A 17232-nucleotide genomic window follows, 5' to 3' on the forward strand; every position below is an offset into this window, starting at 1 on the left:
CGTCCAACGAAGGCACTCAAGCTTTACACTGCTTCATGAAGGATATTCACAGAGGTACACTGCCAGAATGATACGGATTGCTCAGAATAAGACTTTGTATCTGTGGAAATGTTTCTAGGAGTCTGAAACCAGCCGCCCTGGTACAAGCCGCCAAAGGAAGACAACCCCACGAGCAGGATAGTTGTGTGCGTCCACAAGCTCTCCGAAACTGCTAAGTTACAACACAAGCACTACAGGTTAACCTATAACAAGCTTCTGCAGTACGAATTAGTGACCGGTCAGAACCGCGACTTTGAGAGGCCAATTTAAGATCCCGACGACATGCTCAAGTACCTGCACTGGACAGACGACATCATGGCAGGAGACTGCGGTTTTGCTAAAGATCTGCACTCGCAGCTAAGACACGGTCGCCCTGTGCTGTTCTCGCGTGGATCCCTTTTCGCATTACATCGTTCAATGGTCGTCTGCGAATCTAAAGAATACGTGGGCAGCTGCACAATCTATCGTTGCTCATGGAGGTGTATCTGTTATGGTGTGTGTAGGCAAGACAAGAAACCCGATCTTCTGACCATTCTCAATGGATCCTTAACTGATCGACGGTACATCGACGAGATCTTCGTGCGACATATGATTCCTCAAGCGAGGCAACTTGAGAAAAACGCAGTATTCATGAATGCTAATGCTAGGCCGCATGATGTCAATGTATGTGTCGTATGTTGGGTATTCAGCCCGAAGGCTGGTTTGATCCTCCACAGTTCCGCCAACAGCTGTCATACATATCCTAGGCGTCACTGAAGAGGCATACTGGGGAAATGAGGAGTGATGTAGTTTCCCGTTGCCTTCCTCACTGAGCCAGAAGTTGCTATTACATATCAGTCTGCAAGCCCACTGAAATGCATCCACCAACCGACCCTATGAGTGATATTTTCACACCATTCATAACAGGGACTGGCTGCATAAGGAATGGCATTACTAGCATCGCTCATACCTCGGTCACCTTCATACTGTCAAAGCCAAGGATGAGAGACCGGACAATGAAAGTAACAAATTTATTCTAGACTATACCAGAAGACATAGTGCACTGTAAACATTATATCTCGCCAATAAAGGCATTAATCATTGAGAAATTCCTGCAAGAGCACCACGTGCAACGAATGAAGTGGCCATCCAGAAGTCCTGACTTCATTCCGATCAAACAAGTGTAGGACCAACTGGAACAACGCATCCGAGCGAGAAATCCACAACCTCAAATGCTACAAGTCCTTGAAGACACCCTTTTGGAAGAATGGGGACGTCTGCCTCAACTGAACGCGTGGCACCTTCTCAGAACCATGAGAAAGCCTTGTGAAACTCTTCTCCATGCGAGGGTGGCAATACCTCTTAAGACGCGTAACAATTTTGGTGTATTATCAGGAACTTCTCTGTTAATGACATGCTGTGCCGTGGCGTCGTGTAGTCAGCGTTCGAATAATAACGCTTTGCATTTAAATTCTTAACTGGTGCATATGAGGGTTGTTTTCATTGCGTGTCTGTTTTCATTTCAATATGTATGCGCATCATAGAGGTATGAACATATTTAAAATGGCCAAATGTCTTTGTTTTTGCGGTATAAAACGTTAAACACATGTTATTCAACTCATCTAAATAGCATATTGTCTTGAAAAATGCCGGAGTGCAAGTTATCCCTGACCAAGTTATTTTAACGTGCTAATAAATCGACATAAATGTCAACCGAATCCTCTGGTATTCAGTCCCGCAATCAGGAAGCAAATATGCAGCCAGATTAGCAAAACAGGCGTTTTATAAATTATTTAAAATATCTGATCGATTTTAGAGTACAGGATCCTACAATAAATTAGGAGCGAAACATCACTTGAATGCGTTTCTCTTTATTTCAGAAATAGTGTATGTCCACCCATTCGTACATGATATTTCACACCGCATTATTCTGTAGGGGCTTCGGGATGAAAGAACCATAATAGTCAGAGTATGTAGAGGAGTGTTCAGCAAAACACAAGTTTCTCAGCTTAAAGCAAGACTGAAGCCACAGATTATTTGAATGCATGTTTTAATATTTTGATTCACCGATTTTCCCAAGGTATTCGTTCTCTCTCAGCCCCACCGACTTTGACGTCAGTATATTCTTAAAGGGCAGTTTTTCATCTCTTACTTGGTTCGAGAGCATGTAGGCTCGCCTATAAAGGTGAGTGTGAAGTAAATACATTTTATGTTAATCATCTAACAATGTATTGCAGCCGATGACCATACAGCGAACGTCGTATTTAAAATATGTTTATTCTCTCATAGCAATATGAAATTGACGAAGATTTTTAAAATTGTCTGTTCTGCATCCTCTTTGTTCAGGACAAATTTAACACCGTTTTGTTCGGGAAAGTGTATTATTATCGCAATAATTTGCATTACGCGCACAGACACAGGTAGGTAATATGGCGACGATGGGATAGGAAAGGGTTAGGATTGGAAGGAAGCGGCCGTGGCCTTAATTAAGGCACAACCCAAACATTTACCTGATGTGAAAATGGGAAACCACAGAAAACCATCTTCAGGGCTCCCGAAGGAGGGGATCAAACCCACTATCTCCCGAATGTAAGCTGGCATCTACTTGACTCAAACCACGTAGCCACTCGCTCGGTAGCACAAATTTAAGAGTAGATGTTAAGTTTAGAAGAGTCACGGGTAACATTTAGAGCAACAGGCATTCAGAAGATTATTGAGTTCATAAATACGAGTTTACCAAGTCAATTACAGGAATGAAAAATGGACAATGAATGATAAACCAATGAAGGCATCAGAACTCCCATTCGTTCCTACGGTGCTGTATCTCGTGTAGTAGGTTACGCCAGTAATCGCCATCAATAATCCCCAGCTTTACTCTGCATACGCTGTCTGCCAGTCATTCGTCTTCCAGAAGAACGCGCCCTCCTCTACACATCGATCAAATAAGAGGAAAGAATTGGATTTTTCTTTCAACTGGAAAAAGTGATCGTCAGACATTTTCTTAATGTAATCAAATCACTCTGCTGGTTTTGAATACAAGTAAATCAGTTGGACTATCGACTCGGTGATGTATTCGGCGTGTGCTAAAGGGGGCAAAAGATGAATGGAAGGCAGGCGATTTCTGGTCCAAGCAGCAGACCTTCCATTCTACTGGAGAACACTTTCTCGGCGGTATCCCTGAGCGGAATGTTGCTCAAATTACATCTGGAACATCTCAGCGCAGCTGGTAAACTGGATATCAACACGTCTGTGTTGGTGATATCTAAAGGGCTAAAGACTTCACTATTATTTTCTGATTCGCCAAGGAAAGTAATGCGCAATTACCCAACACCACCTAGGATATCTAGGTGTCGTTGAATGACCTCATTCCTCATTTTCACAGTACTGTATTCTTCTTTAGTGAATCCTAAAATTTATATGAAAGTGCAATATTGATCATTTGATCAGGTTTCCGGCTGAGGACTCAAACACATAAATAGGTTTAATACTCCACATAGGCACACAGAGTCGATTATGTTAGGTTCAGTGACGAGTGTTGTTCAGTCGCTCAAAAAAGAACGCACTGTATTGTTTAAGTTCTTCGCAGGTACACTTTCCTCAAAAACACTTAAAGCTATAGATCTAATGTCTGTTGTGGATATGCACAAGGTTCGTGTCTACATGGCAGGTGAATTATATGTTGATAGTAATTAAAATTACGTCTGATAAAATATTAAGTGTGAAAAACGAACAATATCATGTGTTCATTTTTCTTTTTCTGAGCGACTATACATCCAATATTTTTCGATTCCGCCGCTACATGGGATTCCTCTTCATCTGAGCTCAGATCTACCTCGCTCCGAGTATGATCTCACCGCTCGGGGATAGCATCATGGTTCCTCTATTCTCGTCTCAGACGAAATTCTCGTAAACATTCAACGTGACGTCTCTCGGGATGTCACCAATGTGGCGCATCTACCTTTCTCATACACGTCCTAACGAGGCCTGAAGTCTGGAGTGTGATGGACCTTGCCAAGCAAGTGGAATGTGACTATACGGAGAGTCAACTCAAGACCTTAGCGGTCCCTTTGATGTTAATCAGACTTCTGGTCGGTGAAAAGGCTTCCGCAGCGCGAAATAGTTCCCTATGTTTGTTACTTGTTCCTGAAGTCAGGAGCTTCCTTCAGTTTGGTTAGATATTCTGGTGAACTGACTTGATGAATAAAAAATGTTTGCCCTGTATAAATATGGAAAATATGTAACAGGTTGTATGTTATTCGGGTTCGTTACCAATTCATATTTCATACGTAGATGGCTAAGAATAGTTATTGTTCTCAACGGTGTGTGTAGCAAAATGATAATTATTTAATATGATATTGATATCTTATTGCACTGTGTACTTAGTTTTGTTTGAGTCCATTCCGTTCCTGATAAGTTCGCATAATATGTGCGACGTTGAAGATGGATCCAAGAAAACTGTTGGCAATACTGGCTGCAACAGCATGTTCAGTATTCATAATGGTTGCCAGCTGTGAGCAAGACGTGTGTGATGCTGTGACGCTTGAGTCCCCTGTGAAATACTTTAAAGCTAACCAAAGTGGAGAAAAATTAAGTAGGAAATCTGATCCAAATCGTTTTAAACGTTTACAATAGCCTGCGAGATGAGAATCTGATGTGGACTATGGAAGACGTGGTGAAAAAGACCGCGCAGCTGACCGGCGTTTCTGTGTACAGTGTTTACGCCGCTCGCGTGGAATTTAAACTCCACGGAAAATCCAAGTCTCCAGCGAAAGGTCGATGTGTCAGTTCAGTTCAAACTATGCACTCACCGTAAATAAAACAGGAAGGGTATTAACACGGTATGGGAATAGGATCCTTGGCGTATTCAATAATAATAATAATAATAATAATAATAATAATAATAATAATAATAATAATAATAATAATAATAATAATAATTTGTATTTTACTTTATATTCGTAACCGCCCTCTACCTGCAGAAATGTTGTCATGAGGGGATCATGAGTTCGTTTTTACCTTTCGAATGGCGAGACTACAATATTTACAACATTCCTGGAAACATTGTATTTTGCAGTCCCACTCACGGGCGGGTTTTTCAGCTTTTTGAACTGTGAGAAACTGCCACTGACAGTCATTGCACGGGAGCGGAATCGTATATTTATGTTGTAAGTCTCCAGGTACCTCACACAAATTGCATTGTGGAAAAAAAAAAAACTTGCTTCTCTTGCCTCGGTATTCGTCAGTAATCTGTAGGTTTTACATGGTCAATAAAGGAATAAATAGGTATGGTACGTAATCAAAGTACACCTATGTGAAAGGAACTGATTTTGTTTGATGCTTCACCATTTCAGAATGAAGTACTGTCAGATAGACGCACGGCGTTAATGATAAGCTGGCTGTGGTGGAGATGGTGAACGGAGACGGGAAGGGGGAACAGGGTACGTGCTCACATGCCGAAGGATACTTTTCCTAAGCTCTTGAGTTGAATTTCCGTATAGCTTTGAAAATCATGTCGGGAAGTTTAGGATTAGCATGACCTTGTTTAAACCGCACTTCCCATCTGAATAACTATTCCTCGTACTTGGAATAAATATTTGGAAGTATCTGATAATGAAGGTCCAAAGTAAGGTGGCAGTCTATCTGACGAAGAATTCCACTCATCAGTTATATTTCAAGGCAAAGAGAGACAATTACGTAATGAGCACTCTCCTACAGATACAGTCATAACTCATAAGTATCCGTTACACCTGTGCTGATGAACGGTGTGTAGCATTAAGTCAGCTGCTATACGATACTTGTTAGGGCTAGAGTACTGTAATAGAACTGATGGTATTACAAAACAATGCATCCCTTACTTTTTACATATCTAAAATTTGACAAAACATGTATACAATCTCTAACATTAAAGAAATAATGTCAAGACACACAAAAAGCTATCGTGTCAAAAGTATTCGTACACGTACTATGCTTGTTGTGAATGAACTGAATGCAGTCTCTGTACAGGTTTTCAATACAATGTTAGGTTTCCCTTCACTTTAATTACAGCTTGAAGACGCCATGACATTGATTCGACGAGTGTTTCGTTACCTTATTGGCTTATTGGTAACAGAGGACCATTCTTCCTGCAAAGGCGTTACCATAGTAGCCATGCTCAAAATTTGCCTTTTCCGTATCCCGGTCTTCTAAAATGCTCAGCTGGATTAATATCCAGGAATTGAGGAGGGGTATGAAGCTATTTTGGAACATTATACAGCAGCCACAGTCTTGCATTACGGGAGGTATGCTTCGGATCATTGTCTTGTTGAAACACGAAGTTATTTTGGAGGTTCATTTGTTCGGTACTGGCAGCCAGATTTGTTTTCAAAATGTCAATGTTCATTTAGTGATCCATTATACCGTCTATAATATGGAGCTCCTCTACTCTGGCAGCACTCATGCATCCCCAAACTAGCACATTTCCAGCTCCGTGTTTCACTGTGGGACACAGGTTTTTGGGCGCTAGCTTAGTATTCTTTTTCCGCCATATCACTTGTCCATCTGACCCAAATAAATTACATTTACCTTCATCGGAGATAAAATAACTTTATTCCAAAACACGGATGGTGCGCTGACGTATTGTTTTGCGAAAGCTACATGTTTCTTCCGATTTGCTTCAGAAACATAAAACTTCTTGCGTGCAACTCGACCATTGTATCCTTCGTGTTTAAAAGCACGGCCCATCGTGCTTTCAGATACTGGAATACATTGATAGGATAGCTCTGCCACTATCTTTGAAGCACTTAATTTTGGATCTTTCTTAATCAGACAAACCACTTTACGCTTGTCTCTGGCGGTCAGTTTGTCTGGACGTCCACTTCTTGGCATGTTTTGCACAGAGTTAGTAGTATACAATACCGATGTATTACAGAATTCACTGTCGATCGGGGTCTCCCTACAAGCACTGAGATCTCCCATAAAGATTTACAATGGTTGTGGAGTCTAATAACAAGCTTGTGCTCCGCTTGATTGGTTTATTTTCCTTTACGGCTAGGGATGGGCCGCTCGATCGCCTGCTCGAGCAGGCTCGAGTGCTGACGTCACGAACTGGTGTGTCGAGCTTGGTCGAGCAAGATCGAGCAGCACAGAATTCCCTCGTGACGTAGGTGTGCATGCGCTCTAAGCAGGACGTGTGTGTTGTGACTCGAGCCACATTTCCGTCTTCACTCATTCTTTTTAGTCTTCACATTCCGGCATTACATTGTAGTAGAGTAATTAGTGATCATTCTACAGAAGTACAGACGTACCACAAGTCGTAGTGGAAGCATGAGTTTATTAAACCCATAAATGCCCAGAATAGATTTCTGTTACTTTTTTTTTCTATTTGCTTTACGTCGCACCGACACAGATAGGTCTTATGGCGACGATGGGACAGGAAAGGCCTAGGAATCGGAAGAAAGCGGCCGTGGCCTTAATTAAGGCACAGCCCCAGCATTTGCATGGTGTGAAAATGGGAAACCATCTTCAGGGCTGCCGACAGTGGGGTTCGAACCCACTATCTGCCGGATGCGAGCTCACAGCTGCGCGCTCCTAACCGCACGGCCAACTCGCCAGCTATTTTCAAATTTAACTGACTGCTCGACATGAAGATGAGCTCTGCATAGTGATAATATTTCTGTGGTTTTCCTGTCGTTATTTGGTCGCTACTTCCATTTCTGGTTCTTCTGATCATTGGATGTATCATTTGAATAACATATTTTTCAGTTTTATTATAGTGCTATCATACTATTTCTAATGCACGAAGACGTGTTTATATACAATACACCATTGGTATGACGGGACCTTCGATATTTAATTTATATCCATTAAATTTATAACTATCTTGCTGCCTTATATGCTAATTAAGAAAAGGGAAAGGAGGGAGAATAGTAATAATAAGAAGAAAACTTGAACAGAACTGAAGTCCTGAGTCCGAGAGGATTTACTTTCAGAATTTTTTAAATTACATCTCACAATCCGTAGATATTGCATGTTGCGAAAATGCATCACTGGACACATAGGGCTGGTATTATGTTCTTGTAATTCTAGTGGATTAGGCATAAATAATTCAATACATTTCGATATAAACTTATTTTATTACCACGAACATGCGGTATTTGACATCAAAGACGAAAGAAGATTGCCATGCAACTGATTTCGTGAAAGGGTATTACTCACAGATGACGGGCCATACTCCTGCTTGAGTACTGCTCGACCTAAATCGAGCAGCTCGAGCTGTGCTCAAGCCCATCCCTACTTACGGCTCATACTGACAACACTTTTCAATCGCACATGCAAACGCAGCTGCAGTCGACCTCGGACTGAACAACTGCTTGTAGGACGAGTTTTCACCAAGAAGTCTAAACGGTCTGACACCGAGGTTAGCCGGTTCGAGTCCCGTTGGTCGAAACAATTTTCACCATCAGAATGTTGCCCGGCAGGGTAGGGGAGGTGGTGGTATACAATTTCTAATCACTAATTGCGTGCCAAAAGCCAGGATTAAATTCCAAACCTCTCCGCAGTGCTCATATGGAGCGAGGGCATATGACGCTGTTGATGGTGATTCGTTCGTAGGATGGGGACGTTAAGCCTTGAGCAGGAGTAGCCTATGTGCCGGCACCGGGTTTCACCCTCTCCGTACTCTCATATATTACGTCATTCATTTCATCTCGGGGCCGATGACCTTCGATGTTAAGTCCCTTAAAACAACAAGCGTCATCATCATCATCATTTCATCTCATTAACTCCTCTGATGAGGTTGACGTCAGGAAGGGCATCCGGTCATAAAAACCCGCCACGACAGATCCATCTCACCTTATACCCGACCCCGTAGCGAAACGGGACAAGGGTTGGACAAACAACCTTGTTTTGTAATACCATCAATCCTATTACTCTAGCCCCAACAAGTATCGCACAGCAGCTGGCTCAATGCTAAACACCGTTCGTCAGCACAGGCGTGCCTACACTTAGGGCATGAACTGTACGTTAATAATTTGCAAGCTCAGGCTCCCTAAGAATAAGGGTGTTGGTTGTTGTTATTATTATTATTATTATTATTATTATTATTATTATTATTATTATTATTATTATTATTATTATTATTATTCAATACTGACGTCCATTCTGTAGACCAATGAAATACAGTCAGTCAGTCTCTCTCTCTCTCTCTCTCTCTCTCTCTCTCTAGTCGGACTGAATGGTTCAGACGGTACAGCGCTGGCTTTCTGAGCCCAAATTGGCGGATTCTACCCCAGCTACGTCCATTAGTACTGGGGGTGCTCAAATACGCCAGCTTCGTGTTGGTAGATTTCTGACACGTAAAATAACTCCTGCGAAACAAACTGTTGTCACCTCGGCGTCTCCGAAAACCGTAAATAGTAGTTAGGGGAACGTAAAAACAAGTTTGTGTGAATATGTGTATGTGTGTGTGTGAGAGAGAAAAAGTTTTTAATGAACAGGTGAAGGTCAAATCATATGCACTACATGACAATATACGACACTCCCTCAGCTCAAAAAGTCAGGTGTTCCTCTCCTAGGTGTCGGCTACTGAAGACAGCCGAGCAAGCACCGAGCTAATTATCAATTATTACTACTGGTCTTAATAAACAACTGTATGTCGGCAATTAGTCCTGAAAAGATGCCTGTCTATTCAATGAATTGTTACGATCTGTCTCGTTAACAACAGGCGTGGCAGGATATTTCATACGTGGAGTAATATCTCTACTTGTCAAACTCACGTGGAAGGAAACAGGTCGGATGTCAATGAAAGAGAAGTAGGAGACTTCTACAACTCAATGAGAAAGAATTCAAGTCGATGAGAAAGAATTTTCATGAAACCAACAGTACACCTCCTGACACGAAACCTCAGCGGACTATTGTACAGAAGAATCGTCCTGTGTTATTGCCTTTCGTAATAAGTGATAAGGAGCAAAATGTAGCGAGTAATATAAACTATTTTCGTTTTAAAAGCATTGAAGTGAGAAAATCATTTTGTTAGCGAAGTGTAGATAAACCTCCATTTATGAACCAATCAAGGAATCATCTTGATTCGGTCGTGCTTGTACTCGTAGACCAAGGTTTCGGCCGATCACTTTGTATCAGGAACTACACAGCAAAGACCACATGAGAAAAAGGTTGGTTATATTTATTTTAAAGCGTCTTGAAATAGGGTACCAATGCATCACTTTACTGCAGCCACTGATCTCGTCTTTTCTCCCATTGAGTACAGTCGCCATACCAACAACATTGATGTGCAACTCAACAAAGCCTTGAGTGTTATTTCAGGCACTAAGTCCAGTGGCTACCGGTTCTATCTTGTTAAGAAAGAAGCCATACTGTATTTTCCAGTGTCGACTTAGTTAACTTTAAAGCTTTTCGGTCTGTCGAAAAAACTAATAACATATAACACTATAACGTGCCTGTAAAAATACACACTATTAAACAAAGAATGACATATTACGTTCTACAAGAACCTCCTCGGATTCCATCAAATCACTTTAAACAATACGCTATCTGCACAATATCCAGTACGTTTACATGGGGATTGAGATCGATTTGAGTACAATTCCGTACTGAATAGATCCCCGTTTACATGTAGTTGAGTATCGTATTGAATCCGCCAGGCAACATCGACGTATACGAACGATGCAGAATAGTAGTAAACTCGATATCACCTCTTAGAATTTAAAAACGCCAAATGCAGTACAGTAGAAGCCAATAGTATAAACCTAGGAAATAACTTTCAGTTTTGAAAGTATGTTTGGTATTTCAAATGTAATTGGTGCATTAAGTGGAACGTACATTTCAATATTTTACCTCCAACAGAAGGTTATCGTGATTTCGTTAATCGCAAGGGCTGGCCGTCTTATAATATGATTGCAGTTGCTGATCATTTATACAGGTAAATATATTTACTGGCTTATTATATTTGTTATTTCCACAGAACTTTGATGATGATGATTTCGTCAGAACCAGTCAGAACAAACATGGAATGTGTGCGCAGTCGTTTTCAATACGATCTCAGTACGATCCGCGTTTACATGGAACTCAATTCGACCCGAGTACGATACGATCCCAGATTTTAATGTATCGACCTTGAGACTCAATCCGAACTGAGTCTCCGTTTATATGGCGTTTTCAATACGGGAAGTGTACTCAGATCGATCTGAATCCTGCATGTAAACGTACTGATTGTTACGAATAAAACTCCATCTCTTTCATTACTCTAATTTATTTCAGTATGACCTATTAAATGCACACACACAACCAGTTAAGAATGGCCACACTTACTAATTACAAGTCTATTCACAAGTCCCTCTTCCTTATGGTACCGCAGGCGGTCCGGCTCGTTGTTACCTGCGGACGGCTAATCCTTACTTTCACTTCCCAAAGTCCATTCAACTCATACAGCAGCTGTGTGTAGACCACTGAATTTCAACACGGTGCCACTGGCTACACAACACACGATGACTGTTCGTTTGTTCGATTCCACAGACAGTCCAGTAATTCACAGTCACATGCAGTGAACAACTAAACAGCTCAACAGTATTCAACAGCAGGACGATACTCACAACAGCGAACATTAACACAGATCCATTTACCTTCACATTCGCGATAGCGGCTTCCCTCCCAAAGCCTTAGTCCACAGAAATACACGAACACACAGTATAGTCTTCCGTTCTGTCGTCTCAACCTACTCATTGGTCTCTCCGACACCATAACAGCTCCTCGTTCAGACCTCGGTGGGACACTAGCGACAGCCAACACCTCTGTCGCCCTCAGCCCTGGCACCGAACCCAACACACTAAGTCTCACGAGGAGTCCAACACTGACTGACTGTTCCCGGCTAGCCTCCCTTTTAATAGCTCGGGTGATACGAGCCAGAAATTTTGCGATGCCACTAGAGGCAGCAGAACATTCCCGTTGAATCTCTAAGAAACTCACAGGTAAGCCGGCGGAGAGAATAATACACGGAAAGGCCAGCCCCACCCTACAAGCCAGCTGGGGAATCCCAGGTCGTGAGAGTCACCAGCCCCTCCCTGGAAGTACCGAATGGGGCTACCACGGGGCTGGCACGTAACAATATTGTTTACGTAGGGTAAACTTGTCGGTGATACTGTGAAGTAATAAAAAATAATTATTGTAGTAGTCTTCAACTGTCACATTAACTTACAACATTGTTTATGTACTTATCTAACAAGGAGAGGCCAGACCCTGCGTCCAACCGATTTCAACAAGCTTCAATGTACCTGTGGGGGGACGCTCAAAAGTAACTTGTGTGTAAGGGTTTAAGGTCAATACGCTTTCGTCTTCGAAAAAAAAAAAAAAAATGAGGTCAAATGTCATGACGCAGAATCCGCTTCGGACAAAGTGGAGGTGACAGAACACTAAAAGGCGAACACATTTTACTTCAACATGTCAGGTCCGCAACCTGATAATTTCCGAAAAATGAACGAATCTCCGTTTCCAATGCAACGCATATATACTTGAAGAGTTACACCGCAGTCAACCGGAGTGGTGGCCTAGCGGGCACCATACTTGACGAAGACGCGAGTTCGAGTCTCGTCGCAGCTATATTTCTTGTACAAAATAAATATTTGAGAGAACGTGAATATAAAAATGGGAACAAAAATATTACGCAAAAGGTCTAAACGTTCTGGCAGTTACTGCTAGATCTCTCTATCTCTCTCTCTCTCTCTCTCTATATATATATACACTCACGTCGTCCAAGTTCGTAGGTAAGTACGATGACCACTCGGCCATAGTTCAATTTGACTGCGCTGTAACTCTCCAAGTATACATGCATTTAATTGGAATCGAAGGATTCATCAATTTTTCGGAAATTATTAGGTTGAGGACCTGACATGTTTAAGTAAAATGTGTTCGCCTTTTAGTGCTCTACCGTCTCCGCTTGGTCTGATGCGAATCCTGCGTCATGACATTTGTCCTTTTTTTTTTTCTTTTCTTTTTTTTCCGAAAACAAAAGCGTATTGACCTAAACCCTTATACACGAGTTACTGTTGAATGTCCCCCACCAGGTACATAGAAGCTCATTGAAATCGGTTGGACGCAGGGTCTGGCCTCTCCTTGTAAGCTACTAAGCAATCGTCGGTTAGCTTCAGCAACTTGTTTGTACCGCCCGGTCTTGATAGCTAAGTAAGGGGTGAGGGGAAGTAGGGGCGTGTTTAGGCAACGACTCTGTTCAGTGAAAAGGGGAGGGAAATGTTGCTTCTTCATGTTACAAAGAATTTTTGTGTATTACGGAGTACATGCAAGTTAATGATTTTGATGAAATAAAGCATGGAATTAAATTAAAGAGCATTTCGTAAGGAATTATTTTTAGTGATAAATAATTATCTTAAAAACGTCACGAGAATTTACTACACATAAGATTATCCAAATCCACACTTTAGACCAGGGTCGGCCAACTGGCTGGCGTGTGATGTAAGAGAGACCGTGTGACGTCGGAGAGACCATGTGAGGTAAGAGCGCAGAAGGTGGGGAGCCGCTGTCGTAGACTGGAGACGAAGAGACAGCCTCGCTTTGTAGTAAACACGTGAAGTGCCATACCTGCTGGTGGCTACGGCTTTTGTAGACACTTTTCACAAAAAGCCACACAAATCCTTCTTGTTTAAAAAATTATCTCTTAGTTCTCTATCACACTGTAATTCTAATAACTCTAACTGTAGGTCTAGATCAACGTTATCTGCAACAACTGAAAATGGCGTGGTTAAAAGTTGAATATAAGTTTCCAGACACTCCAAACTGTTAAATCTAGGATCAAATTCCGAATAAAGGTTTTTTTATGATTTTGACATACCTATCATGATCGTCAGCCGTATGGTGTTAGTGGTACAGTACGGACGAACCGGGCACATAACGGTGCGAGAAGCTATCTACGCCTCCGATCTTTTTTATCTTTACGGGAAGACCTATATTTATTTGTTGAAAATGATAGGATTGCTACAGCTAAATGTTTAGTTTGTAGAAAAGAGCTACAGTATGTAAAAATATGTAATTTACAACTCCACTACAGTTTGTATCACGCTGCAGATTATGATCAGTATCAAGGCGAGGAAAGGAAACGTGTAATTACAGAACTAAAAGGTAAACTAAATAACCATGTCGAGCATTCGATCAGTGAGTCAGCAGTTCGCCTGAATTATAAAATTTCATATTTAATTGCACAGAAACTTAAACCGTTCAGTGGTGGTGAATTCGTAAAGGAATGTTTAATTCTAGCAGGTGAGGAGTTTTGTCTGAATATCATTCACGAGTTCGAAGCTACCAGCTTGTCCGCGCACACAGTGTTGACAAACATTCAAGACCTATCTGATGATGTCCACCTACAATTATTAAAACTGACAAAAAGCTTCCGGGCATACTCCTTAGCAATTGACGAGGGCACAGATATTTCTGACACGGCCCAGCTAGCCGTTTTCATACAAGGGGTTGATAAAAACTTTACAATTTGGGAGGAAATACTGGATTTAGTGCCTATGAAGAATACCACGAAAGGCATCGACATTTTCAACTGCATTGTAAGGGTTGTTGAAAATTCTTCTTTGCCATGGAACAAACTTGTTTCAATAGCAACAGATGGTGTACCTTCTATGGTAGGGCGCAATTCTGGAGTAGTTGGGCTCATAATATTTATAAAAAAGAGGTTTCACCGACTGCGTACGTTTGCAGCGAGAATGTTGAGTATTTTCGGTTCCACGTATGCCTGTGAACGAATCTTGTCTATTTTAAATCAACAAAATCAAAACATTGAAGCCAGTTGTCAGATCACGATTTGAAGTGTGCTCTTAAACTTAGTGTTTCCTCAAACATTAACTCCAAATATTGCAAAACTAGTAAACGAAACAAGACTACAAAAATCAAAGAAACCCACGAGTGGCAACTGAGTCTCTATATCATGAGGTAAAACGTATGTTTTGAGTTTACAGATTACTCTCTGTACTATTTGCGTTGTATAACTGTGCTGTTTGTTACTATTAGCACTATTTTTACAGTGGTTGGTATTGTAAAACACAGCAATTTTGTGTTCAATATCAGTTGCGAAGATTCACCAGAAAAAGCTAGTTTAGTTTGTATATGTAGAAATAAAGTTGCTTTATAACTTTTATATTAATTCATAACAAAGTTACGTTACAATAAATTATGTGGAGAGAAATATGTACTACACATACCGCATTGTACTACCTGCAGCCCTTGGGCCTCCCTCTACGAATGAAGTTGCGTTTCCCCTCGCCCCTCTAGCCATCACTTCTCAGTTACAGTACTAAGTACTTTGTTTCGCTGCCCGAGCAGAGTGTGTGACGTGTTACCTGACATCAGACGTACACGTAGTTGGCTGACCCTGCTCTAGACATTTAAGTCAGAGGAAAGTCCTGTGGGATTCATTAAGCGCTAACGCAAAACGTGAGAAATATAGTTCTAAAGCTAATTAGGTAGAATGAAGATGGGAATAGTTATTTAAATGTGTATGATCATTGAGGTTGGTTTGGTTAGTTTTTTCCGATGTACATTTCGATCGCTTCTTCAATATTCATTCATTTTAATTTTTTACATATAAAATTTTCAGAACTGCGTTGATATCTGTGAACTGGTGAGTTGTTACACTGTACTCTCCGAAGGATGAATGCCCATTGTATCTGATCGCATTTTTGTGTTCTTTGCGCACTGAGACATTTAAGTCTATTGTGATTGGCAGCGAATTTTATGTGACGGGACTATGCGCCACGTGCTCTGCGCCGAGTCTCGGCCGGCTAAGTCAAAGGGTAACTTTTATTCCTCTTTTTATATAACCTGTTGGAGGGCGAAGACCAGTATTATCACCAAGAAGATGATGATGATGCTTGTTGTTTAAAGGGGCCTAACATCTAAGGTCATCGGCCCCTAATGGTACGAGATGGACGACATGATTTGATAATTAAAATTTTAAAATGTATCCACTGACTAGAGTTTAAAGTAAATGGTGATGAAAAATTATTATCAGATTAAAACAATAAGTGGATCTAATTCGCAATGCATTATTTTCTAATAAAAATATAGAAAATACAGCTGGCAATGGAGTAAGGCATTGTCTGGAAATACAGTATATATATAATTCATGTTAGAAATTAAAATAACACATTAAAATACGCAAACACGAACTAAAATAGAGTCAATGGGATAAAAGCGCAGTTAACACAAATACATTAAGACAAAGGACATTAGTACAGACGATAAAATAGGACCACGATCCCTCATAAAGCGGGTGATGAGGTCTGCTGACTGATCGTCATCTCGCAGGAAGAGGGAGATGGTACTCGGGAGTTTTAGCCTATGGCACAGATCTTTTTTTTTTTTTTTTACATATACATTTTTACTTCGGGGGGGGGGGGGGGGCGGGGGGCTGGCCCTGAAGCCCGCTCCCCCCGCGTGGCAATCGACACAATCTACATTGCCTTGCTATTACAGCGCAGATCGACCAGGTCTACACACTCCTAAGGATGTGAACCACAGTAAGATGATCGCCGCAAGTACACACCGGAGGGGGTTCCCTTTTCAGTAAATATGAGTGTGTTACTATACTGTGGCCGATCCGAAGATCACAAAATACCACTGCTTCCCTACGAGAAGCCCGAAGGGAAGTCTTCCATACCTTCGCTGTACCTTTTATCGCTCTCAGCTTATTTGGAAGTCGAGTGGCCTGCCACTCTATCTCCTAATGAGACATAACCAAATGTCTCAGCTGAGAGCGAATATTACTTGCTGGAACCTTGAAAGGCAACGGGGGCAGTGTTACTACCTCCTTGGCAGCCTTATTTGCTAACTTGTTTACCTCTACACCCATGTGGCTTGGGAACTACAGAAACGTAGCATCCGAACACCCGGCCAGCAGGTCCTCGATCTGCTGCACCAGAGGGAGCCGAGGGAAACAGGTATCAATAGACTGGAGCGAACTCAAGGAGTCAGAACACACAAGAAAGTGTCGGCGCTCATTGTACAGTGCATACCGCAGAGCTGCACAGATAGCATAGAGCTCTGCTGTGTACAACGTACAGGTTTCCGAAAAAGCAAAAAGAAACCTATCATTGTCGACAACGAACGCACAGCCCACCTTCGTATCTGTCCTTGAACCATCCGTGTAGACGACGACTGAACCTGGATAGCGGCCAACAACGGACAGGAAGAGCCTCCGATAAAACGAAG

The 17232-nt window shown here is 41.6% G+C and overlaps 1 protein-coding gene across 1 annotated transcript in view; it reads right to left on the bottom strand.

Moving 5' to 3' along the window:
* Nucleotides 1-17232, bottom strand: part of ssp3 (short spindle 3) — a 567399-nt gene that overhangs the window by 314633 nt on the left and 235534 nt on the right. The gene's annotated exons all lie outside the window — the stretch shown is intronic.

The sequence above is a fragment of the Anabrus simplex genome, chromosome 1 (genome assembly GCF_040414725.1).
Source record: "Anabrus simplex isolate iqAnaSimp1 chromosome 1, ASM4041472v1, whole genome shotgun sequence".
Classification (NCBI taxonomy): domain Eukaryota; kingdom Metazoa; phylum Arthropoda; class Insecta; order Orthoptera; family Tettigoniidae; genus Anabrus; species Anabrus simplex.